This window comes from Sciurus carolinensis, chromosome 11, assembly GCF_902686445.1.
Source record: "Sciurus carolinensis chromosome 11, mSciCar1.2, whole genome shotgun sequence".
Taxonomy (NCBI): Eukaryota; Metazoa; Chordata; class Mammalia; order Rodentia; family Sciuridae; genus Sciurus; species Sciurus carolinensis.
In genome coordinates, this window is record NC_062223.1 from 123,264,601 (window position 1) to 123,286,780 (window position 22,180).

Genomic DNA, 22,180 nt, shown 5'->3' on the forward strand with positions numbered 1-22,180 from the left:
GGTTGGAAAGAGAATACTGAGGTTCAGAGGGCTTAAGGTTATGACATCTATTCAATATCACTAAGGAGACATGTACTAAACATAGTGTTAAAAAAGTGGAATTGGTATTTAAAGCAGTCACAAGGTGTTTTAGAGACTGACTATTCAGTAGGCACTTGGTGAATCTTGCAGGCCGCCCCCTTTGGCATCTTGTCTACACCTTCTTTCTTCCCAACTCCAACTCTAACCCTTGACTGTATTCTTATGTCAGAGAGAAGCATGGCACACCACGGTGGTCTCCTGTCTTTTCCAGTAATAGGGTCCATCAACAAGGAGGACTCCTACAGACTATTCACTCCCCAAAAGGATACAGGTAAATCTGACTCAGGAACCATTCTTACCAGTGTGCTCTTGGTGGCTAGCCTAATTCCTGGTCTGCAGGAGGCCTTCTATTACAGCTTGTTGAACTCTTGAACCCTGACCTATCCCCAGTGGCACCGAAGAGCCTCCCTGTGACCTTGTCCATCCACTGCTGTGTCTGCAACCTTAAACTATGAGAATGAGGAGAGAGTCCCTTTGGAGGCCTCCTTTGTGTTCCCCATGGGTGAAGACTCTGCTGTCTATAGCTTTGAGGACTTGGTGGATGGGAAGAAAATTGTGGCAGAATTACAGGACAAGATGGAGGTATTAAAGATAAATATATTTGACTCCTACCTTATTATTCCTTTAAAACAGACTCTTTATGTTTATTAGCAAGTGCCACTTCACATAGAAAGAGTTGGTGTTGAATTTTCTGTCTGGCACTTGATTATACCTTTTCTTTTCCCAAAATCATTTGGGGGAAATCAATTGGAGGCATTCAGAACATAGCTATGTGACAAGACAGATCACAGCTCCTCTTGAGTCTTTGCTTTCTGAGCAACTGGTCTCTTCATTCTAATTTGCCATTCTTTCCCAATTTTTTCCACATCTCCTTAAGCTCAAAAGAGCTATGACTATCCTATGTTCTGCCATATGTTTTCCTACATAGTAGATGAGGACCGGTACTCTGGAGATGTCTTCTGTTGCAACGTGGGGGAACTCCAGCTTGGGTCTAAGGTGGAGCTCACCTTGAGCTATGTGTAGGAGCTGCACCTGGAAGCAGATGGGGCCCTGCGCTATGTACTCCCAGCCATTCTGAATCCTAGATACCTTCTCTCTGGTGAGTACCTCTCCCCTTTGAATATTCATGGTAATATAAAAGAGGAATTTCCCTTAATAGTATGGGTGTGACAAAAATTGTTGTCAGGGGAACAGGACCAAGGTCACTTTTGGTAGAAGGCTTTGGAGCAGTTGTCTTGATGTGAGAACACTTGTAGTCTCTACAGGACCTGTCCTTCACACTCAGCATGGTCGCCACCATCAGCTCCCAGCATGGCATTCAGAGGGTCCATTCCAACTGCCCCTTGAGTGCTGTTGAGTTCCTTGCAGATGATAAGACTTCTGCCCAGGTAATCAGTAGGAGAGGACTGTTGCTGCCAGGACCTTAGGCCTTGGGTCTTGACTTTAAGGACCAACCCTTCCTGTTGGTCCTTAATTTTCCCTGTTAACCCAGAAGTAGGTGCACTGTTCTCCCTCCTCACTCAGGTTTAATGTCCTGAGTCTTCTCTTGATTCCCTTCTCTGCTCCTGGTCATGCTCACTGGAGGTGGAAGCCTGTGGCCCTCAGTTCTGACCTCAGATCCAGGCAGTAGAGTGATGGTTCTAACCTGGCTTCCTTGCTCGTCCCCAACTCAGGTTTCTCTGGCTGAAGGACACAAGTTTGGCAGGCATGTGGAACTCCTGAGTTACCACAGTGAAGTGCACAGCCCCCAAATATTTGTGGAGATGGGGATGCCTGAAAAGAAGCCAGGTATTTTCTTTCTCTCTTTGTCCTTATCTCCTGGAAGATGACTGTCTGCCTTGGAATCACCCTCAAGTGATCTTACTTTCATTCCTTCTCTATAGTAACCAGTAAACATATCAATTTGAAATACTGAAAGAGGTTCATTCCAGCATGCAAAGTGGTCAGACTTGAGAATATCCTGTGGTGGTGTCTTGTAGGCAAGTGTAAGTAGATTAGTAGATAGTTGGACAAAAGTTGTGAACAAATAATTCACAACAGAAAACACAGGCAGTTATACACATGTGATGGTTATCAGTCTTTACAGAAATGCAAATGAAAAGAATCATGTGACATTTTCATGTTTCAAACCATGAAAAATTTCTCAATCTGGCAATGCTTCATGCTTCAAAAGGTGTGGTGAGTTTCACACTCTCATAGAGTACTGGTTGTGAATTATTTGGTGTACAACTTTTCAAAGGGAATCTGTCCTATGAGCCCAAATCACTGACCATTTGGGCAATTTCTGGTTTTGGAATCTTTCCGAAGGTAATACATGTACATATAAGTCAAACTAGGCACTCTGTATCCCCTGCCATTTTAATTAAACCTAATATTGATAAACAGTAAAAATGTCTTACCCATGACTACATTTACTATATCAATAACAATGATTTATTATGAGAGTACTAAAATCATATATATTGATAATATTGAAATAACTTGAAAGAAAAACTTCTGAAAGATAGGAAGGAGGTGAAAAGTAGTTTTCAAAGACAGGTTCCTACTATAAAATAAACATTTTAGAAACCTGTTTAAACATTATAAGACACCCGATGTTTGAAGCAGTAATTGTGACTAGACAAACACTGAATTGAGTTTTTAAAGTTCTTTTTTAATTTAATAAATTTGTTTTATTGATTGAGTCACTGATATGCAAGCTCACCTGTATTTTCTTTCTTCATTTTTATTGTGATAAAAGATACAAAGATAGGAAGGTTTTCTATCCGTAACACATCCAGCTCTGTGGTGTAGTGACATTCACCTGGCCATGCACCGTCACCACCACTGGTCAACGCTCTTTCATGTCTCCCTGGTTTCTTCATTTCTAAGACCAAGTTTAACTTCTTAATAATGCTGGCCCCTTGGAGTCTTTCAATGTCTCCTATGTTCTAAATCTTCCTGAATACATGTGAACTTCTCCTTATAATTAAAGTGTCATAACCAGAGTCAGTCTGTTGCTCTCCCTTGCCTTCCTGGCGGCCTGCGCTGGTTTCAGGGATCACACAGGGAGCGATACAGTCTCCAGGCAGCATTTTTCACATGGTGGAATGGAAGCATCCTTGGGAGCAGTTATGTTCACAACGACATGACCAGGCCTAGGCTCTTGCCTCTGTAACGACAGCTGCTGTGAGGCCCGCTCATCCTTTCACTGCTGATGTGTGGCCATGATGACTTCATGCTTGATCTCACCAACTGGCACACTTTGAGCAGCCTCACATTCTTCCTTATGGCCCACTGCCCATGCTGCCCTCACCAAGTGCCTCCCAGCCTCAACCAGTTTTGCTCTAACTCACTCCTCTCCCACGGAGCTCCTTGCTCTGCCTTTGTTCGTCGAGTACCTGTTTCTGTTTGTTTCCTGTGGATGAGATCCTTCTTTGATGCCCATGAAATTTCTAGGAGCAATTGTTCTTTAGTCAGAATTATTCTAAATCACAGAAATTTTAAGTGATGAACCTCTATAGGTTGGGTGGGAATCTCAGTCTCTTTCTTTCTAAGAAGTTCCTTGACCTTGTGCAAATTTTCTGGTCTATTCCCTGTGACCAGCTCTGAAAGAAATAGCGGATTGTCAGGGCAGCACTTGTCAGTCTTGTGAATCCTTCCAGTCGGAACACACAGGCCACATATTTGGTCTTGTCTACTTATTATTCTCTTACACACAAAGGAGGCAATAACAACCTTAAGTGGCAGCTTGACTCCATAGGAACTTAGCAAAGTGCCACACGAAACAAAACACTATGTGAGAAAAACACAAAAAATTACTTTTATGAACTTAAAAGTATAATGAAATGGTGTGTTTTAGAATTACATGTTTTAGTAAAATAATTATATTAAAATTCAGGAATATTTTTTAAAAGTTATAATTAACAACTTAATCTGTGTGAAACTCTAGTCTGAACACCTTAAGTGTATTATATCTCTATACCCTTAAAATAATCTAGAGATAGCTATTACTCTCTTGATTCTTCAGATAAGAAAGCAAGCTAGCAAGTGGAGGAGCTATTGTTTGAAATGGGTAATTTAAAAGCAAGGAAGCTGAGAGTTGTGGAGGTGAAAATAATTTGACTTGGTTTTAAGGCATTTTCGTATGTACACACAGTGCTTACCATGCATCTGACAGTGTTCTAAACAGTTGAGATGTAGCGGGGCATAGTATGCACACCTATAATCCCAGTGGCTCGGGAGGCCGAGACAGGAGGATTGCAGTTAAAAGCCAGACTCAGCAATGAATGGCAAGGTACTAAGCAACTCAGTGGGACCCTGTCACTAAATAAAATACAAAATAGGGCTGGGTATGTGACTCACTGGTCAAGTGCCCCTGAGTTCAATCCCCAGTACTCCTTCCCCTACTAAAAAAAAGAAAGAAAAAAAAAAAAAAAAAAAAACAGTTCAGATGCATTAACTCTCATTGTTTTCATTGTGACCTTTCTGACTTCTCAGGACAGGGCCAGTTCCATAAGACCAGATGTCTGTAAACACGGAATGGAATCCTCCTTACCCATCAAAAAAGGCTACTTTCACAGAGTATACATAGAGATATAGATGGTAAGATATTATTGTTCAATGAATGTCAAAAAATTTGCTGGGGGACTCTCAATCAAAGCTTGTTTGATTATTGAAGTATCTCATGGATCAAAGATTAAAGTAAGCCAGTTCCTACGGAATCCCAAATCATACTGTGTCTCAGGGCTACTGAGAATTTAAATCTATCATCCTGAAAATATTTCTGTGTAAAAGCAGTATAATGGAATTTAATTCTATATCCTCTTAGATTCTTTGAACTGTAAAGCTAGCTTTGATATAATTAAGCCATTCTCATTTGATTTTCATCTCAATACTGGTGTTTGAATTCCTACATCAGCTTTCCCTTACTCTTCACAATAAAATCCCAGTTATCTGTGGCTTTGACAATTTATCCACCCACAATGGTCTCCTCTGGTCTCCCTCTTCTCATTGCTTGAATGAGGCTATTAGAGTTCAGAAAGAATTTGAGGGCTTCCCTTTCTTCTGGGGATTATATTATCTGCAAGTGCTTCTTACTCAAGGCACATGGAATTTCATTGGTTTGTGTATCGCTTGTAAATGCTTTTGTAATTCATCAGCTTAAGAATTATGTACATGGGCATCATTTTTTCAAGGCTGCTAAAGACTTAAAACAATGACCTATGAGATAAATTTCCCATTGATTTACTGTAAAGAGAAGATTTACCTCTACAGATAAACTTGTTCACTTCTTTGGAAAATTTCACTCATTTGCTGAGCTGTGCCTCCACCAGGTTCTGGTCAGGGATGAAGGGGGATTAGAAAAATAAATACACACAAACACAGATTTTGAAGATTAAGCTGGGATCAGGTGAAGTTCTGCTCTCTGATGGAGATGCAGATCTAAAGAATCACACCAGCAATTTTTATTTATATATGTGTCATTATCAGGGTTAGGGCTATGCAACCATTATTCTTTGTATTCAGGAAAGTTACAGAAACTAGGACATCTATGTAGCTTTTCTGCAGTTGCAATCTACAGTAGCAAAGTGCAGCATTAGGAGCTTTGTGTAGTTCTCAAGAAAGTTCATTGTTAAAAGTTACTGTAAAGCCAGCAGAAACCAGAGAAGTGGAGCTGGGGAAACATTGTAGTTGTCCAGCATAAGAATTTGTTCCTTCCCAAGAGCTATGTGCCTGAGATCAAGGTCAGAGCTGATAGAATTCTTCCACAGAGCCTCCTCATGCAGGGCATTACCATAGCAGCTAAGCATCCTGTGCCCTTGAATAGGAACATTCCCAGGCACCAGGCATGCCACAACCATGAGGTCATCAGAGACCCCCAATCTCAGTTACTGCTCTCCCATCCTTTGCCACCTCTCTCCACAGAACTGCTAGGATATTAGCTTCTAGTGGCACTGGTGTAATTATTGCTTTTCCTGATAACTTCTACCTTCCTTTTTCTCTTTCATATCCATTGTATTCTCTTTTTATGTTTTTAACTCACCCCAAGCCTTTTGCAAGCAGATAGTACATAAGGATCAAGCATAGATGTTCAGATTTGAATTTTTCCAGCTTCCTATCCAGTTTGCCTCAATTCATTTCTGTGGACTTTAGGATTCTTGAGTTCTCTTTGGTTTGACAGTGTCCCAATCTTTCTTTTATAGATTGCTTGATGAGGGGCCCATGTGCAACAGTGAGTTTCTATCCAGTTATCCCAGAAGGTGAGGCATCAACGAGTTGTGGAGAATTTGTCTTCCAAGTTGATTACTCATTTAGAATGAGTTTGAAGGATGGATCTCAGACATTCATAGAGATAGCCAAGGTAAATCTGGTTTTTCTTTTTCTGAGTCATATGAACAAGTGAGGTTGAATCTTAGGGGTAAAATTAGGATGCATTTGGAGCTGTACATCTGGTATCCATCTGAACAATACCTGGCATGACCAAGCTGAGACCATGGAGTGTAATGTGGCATATATCAAGTGATGCTCTACACGCTCAAGAGTTAGGTTGGCAATGTCTGTCTCCAAGGTCCTCACACTCTGTCTCCTCATCCTCTCTCACTTTTAGAAAGAACTAATTCTACTGCTGAAGTGTTTGCCTGTTGGCTGTTATTTCAATGTCTACGGATTTGGATCTTCCTATCAGATGTTCTTTCCGTAAGTTATTTTAAAAATACACCTTTATTTTATTCACTTACTATTCTGCAGTGCTGAGGATCAAACTCAGTGCCTCACACATGCTAGGCAAGCACTCCACCACTGTGCTATAGACCCAGCCCTCCATAAGTTTTTGAAAGGCCATAGGGAGTCCCCCAAAAAAATACTTTAAAGGGAGAAATTAGATTTTTATAGGAGATACTGTGCAATTGACTTGGGCATTGATGAATTTCATATAGGATTATTTTCTGATGCCTTTGATTAGCAACAGGCAATGTCAAGTCTCAGTCATGTAAGCAGTTCCGTTTGTTTCTTTCAGGAAGAGTGGGAAGTACACTCAGCAAACAATGGAAAAGGCGGTGAAGAGAGTTAAGCTTATGTGCTGCAATGAAGGAGACAGTGACATCTTGAAAACACTCAAGAGCATTTACAGGAGACCCTCCATCGCAGGTCACCCACTGAAGGTAGGAATTGGAGCAGAGCTATTAAGACAGACTGAAAACTCTATTTATCTCACCCCAGTTAGAATGGCGATTATCAAGAATACAAGCAACAATAGGTGTTGGAGAGGATGTGGGGAAAAAGGTACACTCATACATTGCTGGTGGGGCTGCAAATTAGTGCAGCCACTCTGGAAAGCAGTGTGGAGATTCCTCAGAAAGCTTGGAATGGAACCACCATTTGACCCAGCTATCCCACTCCTTGACCTATACCCAAAGGACTTAAAATCAGCATACTACAGAGATACAGCCACTTCAATGTTCATAGCTGCTCAATTCACAATAGCCAGATTGTGGAACCAACCTAGATGCCCCTCAATTGATGAATGGATAAAGAAAATGTGGTATATATATAGAATTGAATATTACTCAGCCATAAAGAAGAATAAAATTATGGCATTTGCAGGCAAATGGATGAAATTGGAGAATATCATGCTAAGTCAATCTCAAAAAACCAAAGGACGAATGATCTCGCTGATAAGTCGATGATGACACATAGTGCGGGGTGGGAGAGGGGCAAGAATGGAGGAAGGAGGGACTGTAGAGAGGGAAAAGAGGGGTGGGAGGGGTGGGGGGGAAAGGAAAAATAATAGAATGAATCAAACACTATTACCCTATGTAAATGTTGATTACACAAATGGTATGCCTCTACTTCATGTATAAACAGAGAAACAAGATGTATCCCATTTGTTTACAATAAAAATAAATTAAAAAATAAATTAATTAAAAAAAGAATCTCTGCCCCAAGTTTTTTTGCAACTTTTTTTTTTTTTTTTAATTTGGTGTGTAATTCAGTCTTTTATTACAAAACAGTGAAATATCCTAGAGGCAGTTTTCTCCTTCCTTGGTTTCATCCAATGGACAAAGGACCTGCCTTTATTGAGTGCCCTCGAACTCTCAGATGAAGTTTGCTGGGGAGGGACTGAAAATCCCCAGTGTTCTGAACAGACCCTGTTAGGACATGCTGTGAGTGATGGTGGAGCAATGGGGAGCTCGGGCCTGTTTGAAGAGACATCACAGCCTTTGGAATGAAATGAATGAAACCACGGGGGTTTCCAAGGGTGAATTCTGGCATGTTAAGATGAATTTCACAGAGGTTTTATGGAAGTTTTCTTTCTTTCTACAGCTTTTTGTCTTCACACATGAAGTACATACTGATATATTTAGGGTAATGAAAGAAGTTCAATGTACAACATGAAACACAGGTATGAAGAGTATGTGATTTCTACTGGGGTAACCAGCCCACCATATTGCCACATGTCACCAACGTCACATTGCTTGCAGAGGACAGAATAACACAAAGATTTTAGTTTTGTCAGTTGACCATTTATTTTTCTCAACACAATTTAAAAGTAGTTTTCAAATTACATCAACAATACAGCCAATTCATTCATTTTTCTAAACCACCATAGAAAGAATAATTGAACACTAAGTTATTTTTCTTTTATTTTAAACATTTTATCAGAGGATACATATGGAGAACTCCACAATTCATAAATATGCAGGCAGGTGGACTATCACAGTGAGCACAATGCCACCCTGTCACAGGTCTGCAACTGGACTCTCAGCAAACTGTCCCCTTTCTCTTTCCATCAGTCCCTATTTGCAATCACAACTCACTTACGCTTCTCCTGACTTGTAATACTATGTTTTTTTTGTGTATGTTTTATATTAAAACAAGTGAGTCATAAAGCATGTTTAGTTTCTGTATATCTATTGCTTTTTTCCCCTCTTAGTAGTGTTTAGATTCCAGCGTCTTTTGCATGTAGCCATTTTCATTAGTGCAGTATATTCCGTGGAGGGACTATATTATAATTTATATTGATTTTGAAGCTGATGGAACTTGATTTGGCTGTTAGAAATAATGGTTCTATGGATGTTCTTATTTTGTGTACTTGTGGATTTTGCTTACATACATATGTATTGTGGATACTTCCTATGGACAGGTTTTACATCCATAGAATCCATTATTGCTTAGCATTTGTTAGGCATTAGAAATAATCCAGAGATGATTCAAATTATACAAGAGGATATGTGCAGGTCATGAGCAAATGCTGCACTACTTATATGAAGGACTTGATCATCTGCATTTTTGGTTCCACATGGGTTCTGGAACCAATCCTCTATGGATATGGAGGAACAAGTAATTATGCATATTCATATAAATATGCATTTCTTTCAGTAGACAAAGTTGTGAAATTTCTGGGGAATGCCAGATAGTTTTCCAAGTTGCTTTTCTAATTTAATCCATGTCAGATTTATAGATGGCTGCCAGTTGTCTCATTTCCCATAAAAAATATGGTATGTTTGTCTTTAATTCTGTTTTGTGTATGTATAGTTTTATCTCATTATGGTCTTTCTGTTGACCCAACACTTACCTTCTCATATTTGTTAGCCAGTTTGATGTCCTCTTTTGTGATATATCTTCAAGTCTCTTTCCTATTTTTATATATTTTTCTGATAGATTTTCTTTACTTATCTGTAATTCACTTTATAGTCTGCATACAAGCAAAATGATGACTATATGTTCTAGAAATTTATTTTCTTACCATATAGCTTTCCATTTTAATCCTCAAAATGATTTTTTTAAATAGTAATTGCTGATTTTAATGCAATTCAATTTTTCAATCTTTTTTAAATGTCAAAATTGATTTTTGTGTCCCGTTAAAAATCTTTCCAAATCCAAGATCATGAAGATATTTTCTTCTGTTACTTTCAAGTAGTTTGACTAATTTCCCTTTACAATATGTTATGAGCATGCCTATAGGTTACTTTTGTGCACTGTGTGAAGTTGGGGTCAGTTTTCATTCTTTTCTGTGTAGGTATCCTGTGTTGATCCTATACCATTTGTTGAAAATTTTGCCTCTCCTCACTAACATGGAGTGCCATAAGTGTCACAGATAAGCATCTATGCGTACATGAATTGTTTCTCAAAACTCCTCTCCATTCCATTGGCCTGTTGTCTAGACATGTACCAGGACAGCATCAAGTAATTTAATGTAGCTTTATGGTTAACCTTGAATTCCATTAGACTAAGTCCTCTAGTTTATTCATTTTTCAGATTGTTTTAGTTATACTTGGCTCTTTGAATTTGTATTTTAGAATTAGTTTGTCAATTTCTAACAAAAACAGTGTTAGAATATTGATTATAATTGCACTGACTTTATTAGTTCAATTTTGGAGGAGATGGTATTCATTGTATTGAGTAATCTACTTATATGGGGAGACAGTTGTCCTCAATATCTATTCAGGATTTGTTCCAGAAATCCCTACAGATAACAAAATCTATGGATGCTCTTACATAAATGATTTTGTTCGTGCATACTTCTTTTGGGGAATAATGACATGAAAAAAGTCTGTACATGTTCAGTGCAGACATAATTTTGTGGCACTAATATCAATCAACAATTGAATCTACAGATCTAAGCCTTGTGGGAACAGAAGGATGACTATATTTGTCCATTAAGCTTGGTCTTTCTTGATTTCACAAGATGTTTGCTTTCAGATAGTATTCAAAAAGTTAATCCTGTGGATCTGAGTGCAGTCGTGCCCACCTGCTGAGGCAGGAGAATCACAGGTTCAAAGACAGCCTCAACAACTTATGGAGGCCCTAAGCAACTTAGCAAGATTCTGTCTCAAAACTAAAAAAAAATAAAAAGGGCTGGAGATGTAGCTCGGTGGTAAAGTGTCCCTCATGTTCAATCCCTGGTACCCACCCTCCAAAAAAAAGAAAAAAAGTTCATCCTATGGAAATGTTGCAGGAGTAGAACAATGGACAATCACATCCCTGTCGCCTGGGTATACTAGTTATCAACCTTTCATCACATTTATTTTATCTAGATATTTTTGTTGGAAACACTTAACAGCAAGCTAAAGATACCAGTCTTCATAAAAAAATAGGTATGCACTCATGTTCTGAAAAAAAGACATTTGGCTAAGTAACTATCATTAAACTTAATTTTCCTGTTTAATATTGAGATGAACCTTAACTGCAAGTCATTTTTGTCAGTTTTTCAATAATATTCTTTCTAAAAAGCCTTTTATTTTAATTTCTGTTCCAGGAACAAATGCAAGAAAAAATATGTTATTTAGTTGTTTTGACTCTTTAGCTTCTCTACTGGAGTAGTTCCTCAGCTTTTCATTATCTTTCTTGATATGGACATTTTGAAAGAGAGTTATTTTTGTGGAAACTTTTTTGTGTCCATTTGACTATTTAAATTCATGTTTCGGTTAATACTATTTTTGGCAAACATATTCCAAAAGTATCACTGGACCTGTTGATGTTATCTTTGCTGATTTAGTTAAAGAGTGGTGTCTTTAGGCCTTAATTTCCCTACCTGAAAGTTGTGCTATTAATACTACTTTATTGTGAGAATTAAGAGACTATTACTAAGGAAAGCATCAAAAGTTTTATTTGACACAAAGTAAGTAGTATATTAAACTTAACTATTATTGTGATAATCATTTTTATTATCATCTTGAGGAAACATTTTAGTGAGTTCAAGCATAGAATTTGCCATCAATAAAAACTTCCAGCTTTATTTCATACTTCAAAATATTTAAAAGTATACAGACAAGCACTTGATAACAAAGGCTACAGTTTAGAGATCATAATGTAAATTTAAAAGTGATGGCATCAAGATGCTGGCAGACTGTGGTCTTCTGAGAGAATGACCCCAGTTAGGTTACTTCAATGAAATGCTGGTGCTTATCCTCACAAGTTAAGAAAATTAATTCTAATACTGATGTGACTAGACCTGAAGATGATGACTCAAACCCAAGCAGAAGAGACTGATGCATACATTTTTACAATGAAAATTTTTCATTCATGCCTTCTAAAACTGCTGGTATTATCAATGTATTCTCTTTTTATAGACGGGTCTATATTAAAAGTTAATTGAGGTTAGGAATATAGTTGGTGCTCTTAACTGGGACAAGATGAGAACATTCCGGGTTGAAGTGCAGGAGGTACATTTCTTCACCTTAAGAATGGTCTTGCCAATTAGACGCATTGTCTCAGGAAGGCACTAGTCATAGTTTGCATCTTGTTCAGTTTGCCAGGAGAATCTTATAGTCAGACCAATGTTCCAGTACCATCTAACACTTAGTAGACATATGATATTAGACAGATTTCTTAAATTTTCTGGGTCCAAATGAAATGAGACAGAGGCTTACATGTAAGGAGACTCAGGATGATTAAACTGTAAAATTAATTTTAGAATACTTTTATGACTCCTAAAATAAAGACTATTCTCAAAAATGATGGTAATTACACTTTTGCTCAAGAAAGAAGACTATCTCATCATATATTTTTTGGTCATTTTATGTTATAATTCTATTCTTGAGTGCCTGTATCTAACCTCCATCATTTTACAATTTCGGATGTCCCATTTGACATTGTAGAACATGCCTCCAAAATCTTAATAAGAAGCATCGCCCGAGTGTCTGGAGGCACTTCAGAGTTCATCACAGAAAAGAACAGGGTGCGGATCAAGGTGATGGACACACTATGCATCCAGAAGTGGGCAATGCAGACCAATTATATCATAGAGGGGCAAGGGGACACTGCTGCAAGGGCAGGAGTCCAGCTTGCCTCCAGCATACTTTTTCCCAAATCCCCAGTGCCTGGGCTGTCCTACGTGCAGCTATTTTCAGCCATATAACAAAGGTGTCCACTGTGGTATCTGAAGAATGCTATCTGGCCCCAATAGCTGGAAGTCAAGAAACGAGATACTGAAAGAGGTTGAAACTTCTGTATTTAAGAGGAGACCCAGAGAATCTAAGAGCTTTGACTTTCACATTTGAGACCCCAGTTCTGTGTTACAGACCACATTTTGTACTGCAGTCTATGCTCCATGAAAGGATACAAAGCAAAGAATAGAAACTAGTATGATATACGTCTAATGGATGAGCAGGGGTGATAAATTGATGATCCATTGTTAGTATTAACAAGGAGGAGACAATCCGTGTTTCCTTTTTTATGCCCCTTTTTCCCAGTTGTTGCCATCTCTTCTAATTCCTTTTTCCTGGGTTCTTCTTTCCTTAACTTTAATTTCATTCACATTTATGTTGATTAATCTCTAATCCTTAGCTTCCTCACATGTAAAGAAAGAGGAAATAACATCCATATCCCCATGGAGGATTAAGGGCTAGGCGTAACATGTATTATGCCACATAGCACCTGATCCATAATAAACATTCAGTTAATAGGAGCTGTCTTCTCTCTTTGCTTCTTCAGGTTCTAAGGTCCCTGAAGCACTCTCTACAGTCTGTAGTAGAGGATGTCTCTCTGAGCTGGAATTTGCCTCTTTGTGTGTCTGCTAACATCCTTTCCCCAGAAACCATTGTCATCTTTAGGGGTCAGAGGTTGATCCTATATGCCCGACTGATTGGAATGATACCAGTAAGTTCCTGTTCCTGATTTGTTCCTCTGGTCAGGGTATCTACTGCCCTGAGGGTGTCACTGAAACTGGTCTGTGTATTAGGATTTCAGCAAGTGATTGCACTTTCCAGGTAGAGCCAGTCCACCATCTTCCTCACCATCTCATGACTGTTGTTTTTTTTGGGGTGGGGAACTGCATTGCTCCCCAGTTGGAATGTACTGAACTGGGGAGCTGCCTCTCTTCTGACCTTTTCCTGGTGATCTCTGCTTCCCAACACTTTTCTTCTCCAATTTGTAGGCAGCTGAGGCTACAGGAGAAATATTCCTCAGGTACACGCTCCTGGACCAGACTTTTAAGCAAAAGCTGACATTTTCTCTACAACCCAAACCAGATGCCAAGTGAGAATTCAACTTTCCTTTCCCTGGTCTCCTATCCCCTCCTCTCCATTGCTTCCCTTTCTCTTTTTAATTCCTTTCCTTCCTGTCCTTGTTCTTTGTCATCCTTTCTAGTTGGATTCCTCCTCTTGACTGTGACCTCAATTGTTTTCCTACATTCACTTTTCCTTTATTAGGAAAATCTCTCCTCTCTCTAACTTGTGTTCCCACTGTCTCCCCTTTGGAACCCCAGGAACTATAATGTGAGGTTGTTGTTTTTTTTTTCTGTAAGTCTTAGATATTTATTTTTTCTTTTAGCTCCACCATTCACCATCTTGCTGTAAAGTCCTTGATCCAGATCAAAAACTTTAGTCCAAGAAAGACCCCAGCATGTGTTAAAAATGATTTACTGAACATGAGTGTTGAGACTGGAGTCATGAGCTCCTTCATAGCTTTCATAGGCAAGAACAAGGAGCTCAACCAGCCAGTTTATGGGCCCCTGATTCATAGACTGAGTCCAGCTATGTACTATCACACATCTTCAAATTCGGGGGACTTTTGTAAGTTTTATGTCACTCAAACTCCTATATAATAAAGGGTCCTAAATATCTGAGCTCATTACTTAAAGGTAAAGGTTGCAAAATGATATTAAACTGCCTTGTTCCTTGTCCTTCCACATATAAGATTTCTGGTTTCTGTAAGTAGAATTTGTCTCATTGACAGAAAGATTTAATATAAATAAGTGGTGGGGGTGGGGGGAATGTGTTAGTCAGCTTTTCCTTGCTGTGATCAAAATACCTGACAAAAAATTTAGAGGAGGAAAAGTTTATTTTGAGCTCACAATTTCAGACATTCAGTTCACAGTTCTCTAACTCTTTCCCTTGGGCCTGAGGTGAGGCAGAACATTGTGACAGAAGATCATGGCAGAGGGAAGCTGTTAAGCTCATAGAGTTCAGTAAGTAGAGAGAGGGAGAGAGAGCCAGGAGTCAAGGATGAAATATAGTTCCTAAGAACAACACCCAGTGACCTATTTCCTCCAACCATGTACCACCTAACTACTTTCACTGCCTTCAAGGACATTCAAATTAATCTATCAAATGGATTAATTCACTAATGAATTTACAGCCTTAATCTCTGCCTAAATGCCTCACCTCTGAACCTTGCTGCATTGGGCATCATGCTAACACATGAGCTTTTGGGGGTCAATTCTAGATTCAGACCACAATAAGGCAGAAAACAAGGAAATATCAAAAAGAAAAAAGTGCATTGCATATATCATCAAATAATGAAGTAATTTAAACCTGAAGCTCATTTATCTTAGTAATTAGGTGACCAAGGATCAGTTAAGGATCATACCAATGAATGATGAATGGAAGTGGTGGAAGAGAGAATTTGAGGAAAATGGAGAAAATTTGAAGAAAGAACACTGGGGATAGTTGGAAAATAGAATGTCATGGAGAAATAAAAGCATTTGTGGAGGAGAATTAAGGGTTAATTTTAGTTGAGGTACCCTGATTTGTTTAGGGGAATGGAACTAGTAATAATTAAAAAAAACAAAACATGTTTTTTGTAATTCTTGTCAGTAGTACTCAGCAGCTTTGGCATAACAATGAAGCGAGTAGAGAGTTGGTTTAATTTCAAAGTAGGAATTTTGCAAAACGTGTCTGCTGAAAGGAAATTACCAATATGGAATTGAAGATATTGATAAGAATTTGGCAAGCATAGAATCCAAGATTTAAATTGAATAAAGACTAAAATAAAGATAGAAGGAAATTGACATGGGAAAAAGTAGAGAATCAAGGGTTCAGGTGGTCAAACAAAGTCAAAATTTACGTAAAACAAGAATCTCTGAGTAACAAGACTGAAAAAATTGGAAACTGTATTTAACACATAAGATATGTTTTTTCTAAAGTAGATCATTTCTGTGCAATAACAAGGTGGTCAAACTTGCGAGTGATTGGCTATGGAGAAAACAGACTAAGTCATTGGGTTTGAGGAGGACCAGAGGCTTTGCACTGGGATGTTGAACAGGCTGTCTTCTTGGGTGCTGACATCTCTCAAGATGGTGGCAGACTTTGGAATGGAGTGAAGTCTATGATCGGGCTTTCAGATACCTCAGTGGATAAAGGGAGGCAACAAAGAGGTTGGGAACTGATTGTACAGAGAACATGTGGTACGTACCAATATGATAGTGGAGGAGTACTAATCTGGGGATAAGAGATTGCAACACCACCACCCAATCCTGTGTATTTGGAGTACATTACATTAGCAGCAACTATCTTAGGGAGATGGAAGGAACAGAGATTTTGAGAGAATGCATTAGTATTCACTTAAGACCTAGTTGGAAGGAGCCCCCTGTAATGAAAGTGAGTATGCAGAAAAGATTGTTTAGCATGTATCAGGGGTTCAGATTACACAAAGAAAATAGAAAGAGCTAAGTATGTGAGGGTATATGCAAGAGATAGACTCATAGGAGAAGAATTACATCGTAAGAGGGTGGAGACTATAGCTGATATGGATGGGAGGGTGTGTGTCTCAAATCATTTGAGATTTTATTACCTTTGCCTGCTGCAAAAAGCAAGAGGTACCTAGTCTCAGTATATGTATTGGTGTTTTTCAGGTTCTACAAAGCACAAGAACATCTATTCCTTGGCTAAATTTCCATCTGAAGATTAAGGGACTTACAGTGAAACCATTGTAGACCAACAGAATGGTTAGGATCCCCACAGATAATGGCCTTACCAGTTCAAGTGATAATCTTTTCAGAGTCTTCTTCTCACCAATGTTTGCCTGTCACATACATAGGACTAGGCATGGCCCAAACTTCTAATCTTGGTCAGAGGACAAAATGCATATGTCTTGAAAAGACGACTTATGATATGGGGAAACCTCATTCTTCCACCAATATGGCCAACTTTCAAAGTTACCCTAAAGGTAAGATCATCCTCAGTTGGCATCTCTGAAAAACTAATCTAACTAATCTGTTTTCTTATAGCTTTCTCTACGTAGAAAGTAATCTGTATGAAACACATCAAGAAAAAGGTGAAATTTGTCTAGTTTCTAAATTTTCCAGGGTTAGGCAAGCTTCATTATTTCACAGTATAGAACCCTGTAATCCCCTGTCCCCTGATTCTGTGATGACCTCTAACTAAACAAACCCCTTTTCCCATCTCTGCCTACCCAGGTTGCCCTCAGTCAGGGTCTGGACCCTTCAAAACTCTGCTTCCACCCTGCTTGGGCCCTTTTTGTGGTCATCCTTTCACAAATTGGGTTTAAAGTCAGAGCTGGATGCTGTCAAACTACTTACTCTCTTGAGTACTCTTCCTGCATCCTGACTCAGTCTAGCAGCCTGTCTCCCTTGTGTTAAGAGACCAATGTATAATTTCTATAATTTTCCATCCCTTGATTTCTTCCCCACCCCCCAGGAGTGGTTGGAGAGAATAATCTCGTGCAGCTGATTTACCTCCAAAAGGCAAATGGTTACTGGGATCTGAACACAGATCTGGCCAAGGTCCTGGATATAAGTTTGGAAGACATGGTGACTGCACATCTTACCAAGGTGAGATTTAAAGAAAAGCAATGGAGCAGATAACATTTTTAGGGAATGAGTTTAGTGTAATGGGAATTGGTATACATCATGTCTCACGCCAGGTGGAGAGTAAAGGGATCCATATATTAATTTCTAATTATTAGAAGTCAAAAGGTTTTTGTTTGTTTGTTTATTGAATATTTTGTTTGCTTGCTTGTTTGAGCACAAAGAAAAGGAATCTGTGGGCTAACTGGTAGGAGTTCCTGTAAAGTTTGATGGATGTCAAGAGGAAAGTAATGATCATCTAATGATATTCCCTGCCAGGCATCTAAGATGTAAAAATAAAATTTAGAGAGCTAGTCCTCGATGCCAGACATTGTGCAAAGAGCTTAACATTCATGATATAATTTTTTCCTCACATCAATTAAATAAGGAGTGCCCTATCCATGTTACTGCACATAGATAGATACAGAAACTGAAGTTTATAGAAGTGTAATTATGTGTCTGATCCAGTGTCGACAGAGCTGGATTCAATGCTAGAACTATTTGTCATAAGAGCCCCAATGATAGACCTTTATTTCTTCTCTTCAAACTAAAGGATGTAGTCCAAACACACACACACACACTAAAACACTAACTGCAGCCAGATTAGGTGAAGTGTGAATGGGAGCCCCCTAATTAGGTATTTTGAGTGGGCTTAAACATGCTGACAGGGATAAACTGCTTCCAAAATTTAAATAATTTACTAGATTAATACTTATTGAGAAATTGTTGACTACAAGACTAATGTCAAAAATGTGAACCTAAGTGCGGTGACACATGATGTAATCCCTATGATTCAAGAGGCTGAGGCAGGAGGATCCCAAGGTTGAGGCCAGCCTCAGCAATTTAGCAAGGCCCTAATCAACTTAATGAGACCCAGTCTCAAAATTAGAAAGCAAAAAATAAAAAGGTCTGGGGATATGTTTTAGTGATAAAGTGTCTCTGGGTTTAATCTCCAGTATCAAAAAAAAAAAATGTGAAGAATGCATATTATGCTGAACCTTGTGAGCATTGATTAAGTAATCTTTACTATTTTGTAATTGCACTGTCCATGAAGCATCCACTAGTCACAGAGTGGACCATTGAACCATTGAAATGAGGCTAATCCAAAGAAGGAACAGAATCTGTAATTGAATGGAAGCATGTGATGTTATGAAATACATTCTGATTTTCTATGCTTAGTATAAAAATGTGCAATATATTATCAAAAATAAGTTTGTATTGGTTTCATGTTAAAATAATTGTTTTTTAGTGTATTTGATTAGGTAAAATATATTAGTAGCTGAGAATCTAACACACAAAGAAAAAACATGCTTAGCAAGTCTGAGGCTCTGGAATCAATCCCTAGCACAAAAAAATAAAATAAAATAATGAAATAAGTATGTCTATTTATTTTCACTTTTTAAAATATAGGTACTTGAAACTTTAAGCTTACATATGGGTCAAGCATTGTATCTCTGATGGAAAATTCCATCCTTAAACAAGGAATTAAAAAGAAAATCTATAAATATTTGCAAGATAATACAATGATCATGAATTTCTCTCTTAACATTCACCCAGACATGGAAGACAGACATTTTCATCCTTGACATAGGAACAGGGCCAATAAATCAAGTGATTTGGAGACCTGCCGAACCTGAATTTGAGGAAGGAGTTTGAATATTTTTTTAATGATGAGATAAGGAAACAAGTTTAAATTAGTTGGAGACTCATAGAGCTGAATAATGATTTGAATTTCAAAATAAAAGCAATTTTTTTTGTTTTAATTAGTATGTCATAGTTATAGAAAGTAGTGGGGTTCATTGTGAAATATTCATACAAGTATCTAAAACAATTTGCTCCATTGCATTCCCTAGTTCTTTCCCCCTTCCCTCCCTGCCTCCCTCCTCCTGATCCTCTTCTATTGCACTGGTTATCCTTCTTTCTACTTATTTATTTCTTTATTTATTTATTATTAATTGGTGCATTATATTTTTACATAAATGTAGGATTATTTTGGAATATATTCATACATGCACATAGCATTGTTTGTTCAACTTTATTCCACTGTCCCACCCCTTTTTGACCAACCCCTTGTACCTGCCCCCTGGATTTCTTTCCCCTAGTCTACTGTTTTCCCTTTTAAAAACTAGAAACATATTTGTAAACCCACCAAGATCTGAATTTTTTAGCCAGTCACATTTTCAATGAAGGTTGTTTTTGAGGATGGTGACCAAAATATTTCTGTTTATGAATACTAAAAATAAGAGATAAAATATTACAAAAGAGAATCAGGATCTCTGAAAAACAACGAGTGACTATTTTTCATGAAAAAAAAAAAAAAACACAACAAAATAATAGTAGGAAATAAAGGCCAAGAACTTGTTTGGTGAAAAATTCTCACCTAGGTACATGCAGAAGGGAAGGAAATTGATTTAAGAGCAGTTACATGTGAAAATCAGAGGTTTGGATGGTACCAACAATGTGGAGCAGCATAGGATTTCAGGAAGACTTTGGATTCTCATGGTGGTCATAAAATTTTATGTGTACATTTACATTTGAGTGGGAAGAACCATTTCGGGAGCTATGTTTTAAGAATCGCTAATCTTTGTTTTTAGAATAACATAACAGCAATGGGTTTCCTTAGGGTTTGGACATAAACTGTCCTCACAAGGAAGAGTTGAATGAACTGGGAATTTTGATCTGAAATGAGACTATTCAAAGAGGATATGACAGTTATTCTAAATTTAAGATATCTTGAGGGCTGAGGATATAGCTTGGTGGGAAATTGGTTATTCAACCTGCATAAGGCCTGGGGTCAATCCCAAGCAACATACACACACACTCAAAACACACACACACACACACACACACACACAACACACACACACACAGGAAGAGAAGGGAAAGGAGAAAGAGAAAGAAAGGAAGGAAGGAAGGAAGGAAGGGCGGGAGGGAGGGAAAGAAGAAAAAGAAGATCATGACATAAAAGAATAAGTTCCCCTCATCTGCAGACTATAAAACCTGAAGCTTTCAGGAGCAATGGATAAATACTCATAGGTGGTAGACATCTACTCAATTCCAAGACTTTCTTTTGAGTAGTGACTAGAGTCAGAACATTTGGATTTCAGTTCCAGCTCCATCAGTTGCTTAAAGACTAAATTTGGGAAGTCATTTGACTTTCATAGGAATTACTTTCGCCTCACAGAGTTATTGATATTTCCTCATGCTTTTTTTTTAAAGTAAGAAGTGAAGATTCAAATAAAGATAACATGAAAATACTCATAAAATATAACTATGCATGTTTCTCTTGCCTGGCTGGTTAATCCTTATCTGGGGTGTTTTGGGGTCTCTAGTACTGTCCTGGTAGTTACACTGGATTTCAAGCTTAAAATCCTTCTATTCTAAGACTCAGTGGCCTGTTTGCCTGGGATGCACGGTCTGTCATTTTGCCTTGCAAAGGGGTAGAAGGAGTTACAAGGATACCAGGTAATTCCACCTTCCAGCAGTAGAGGGTTAGCCAGTGAGGAGGGAGTGATGTTTCTTGCATGCTCTTGAGCCCCAGTCTGGAATCGTCAGAGAAGTTTCTGTCTATTTTGCAGCATGTTGACTCCTCAGGCTGGGCCACTGTACTGGCTGTGCTCTGGCTACATGCCTATGGCAAGACTGGAAGATGGAGTAGGAGCTCCTGGAAAGGAAGGCCATGGCCTGGATTCACGTCCATGCAGGTAGGAGCCCAATGCCGGGACCCTTCTCTCCCCTCTTAGGTAGCCAGCATGCTCCCAGGAGTGTACCTCCAGGCCTGGCAGAAGGTGACCATGAGAGGATCACAGTCATTCCCCACCATTCTGGATCAGAACTTCTCTGGCCTCACCGTGGTCCTTTCTTTGACAGGATAAGGACAAAATCTTTAACTGGGGGAAAACAGGTAGAGACAAGTTAAAGGAGAAAGGGACATGGGTGCGGAGTGGCACCTCTCTCCCTCTCTCTTAGTATTAAGTAAGTATATAATTGTACTTGGAGAATCTACTCCTTAGAACCTACTCCTTTGTCACTGCTGCTGATTGTTTCTGGGTAAGAAAAAATATAAGGAGAATGTGGACAGGAAGAAGAGAAAAATTGGGGGTTTTAAGGAAAGATAAAGCAAGATTCAAGGGAGATTATCCTGGAGATTTTAGGAGCTCTTGGAGAAGAGCTTTCCTCTCATCTGCTGTCCCTCAGCCCTGATTCTTCTTTCCCTTCATCACAGGCTCTGTTTTGCCCATGCTTGTGAAAGCTGCAAACACTCTCCTGAAGTCATCTGTAGATCCTGCTATCTTTGAACCCTGAGAATGCCTTCCAGATAAAGCAGGACCTCTCCTCGGCTATCAGCACTCCCTGTTTCTTCTGCTATCATGTATTTTGTGCTTTATATCTTGCCTATGGGTTTCTTGACATGAAAGTAAAGGACACCCTTAATACCTTGCTTCTCTGTGCCATGTCTCTTTGGATGTGATCTTTCCCCAGCATGATCCTCAGACAAGTGATGGCAGTTCCAGAACTTGTTCCTTTTCTCAGAGAAGTTCAAAATATTCATACACAATAATTAATCTTTCTCCTAGGCTTTCCAAAATG

The 22,180-nt window shown here is 38.7% G+C and overlaps 1 pseudogene; it reads left to right on the forward strand.

Annotated features, from left to right (window-relative positions):
* Positions 1-258: 258 nt before the first annotated feature.
* LOC124959686 (von Willebrand factor A domain-containing protein 5A-like) lies at positions 259-21,895 on the forward strand (annotated as a pseudogene).
* Positions 21,896-22,180: the final 285 nt, after the last annotated feature.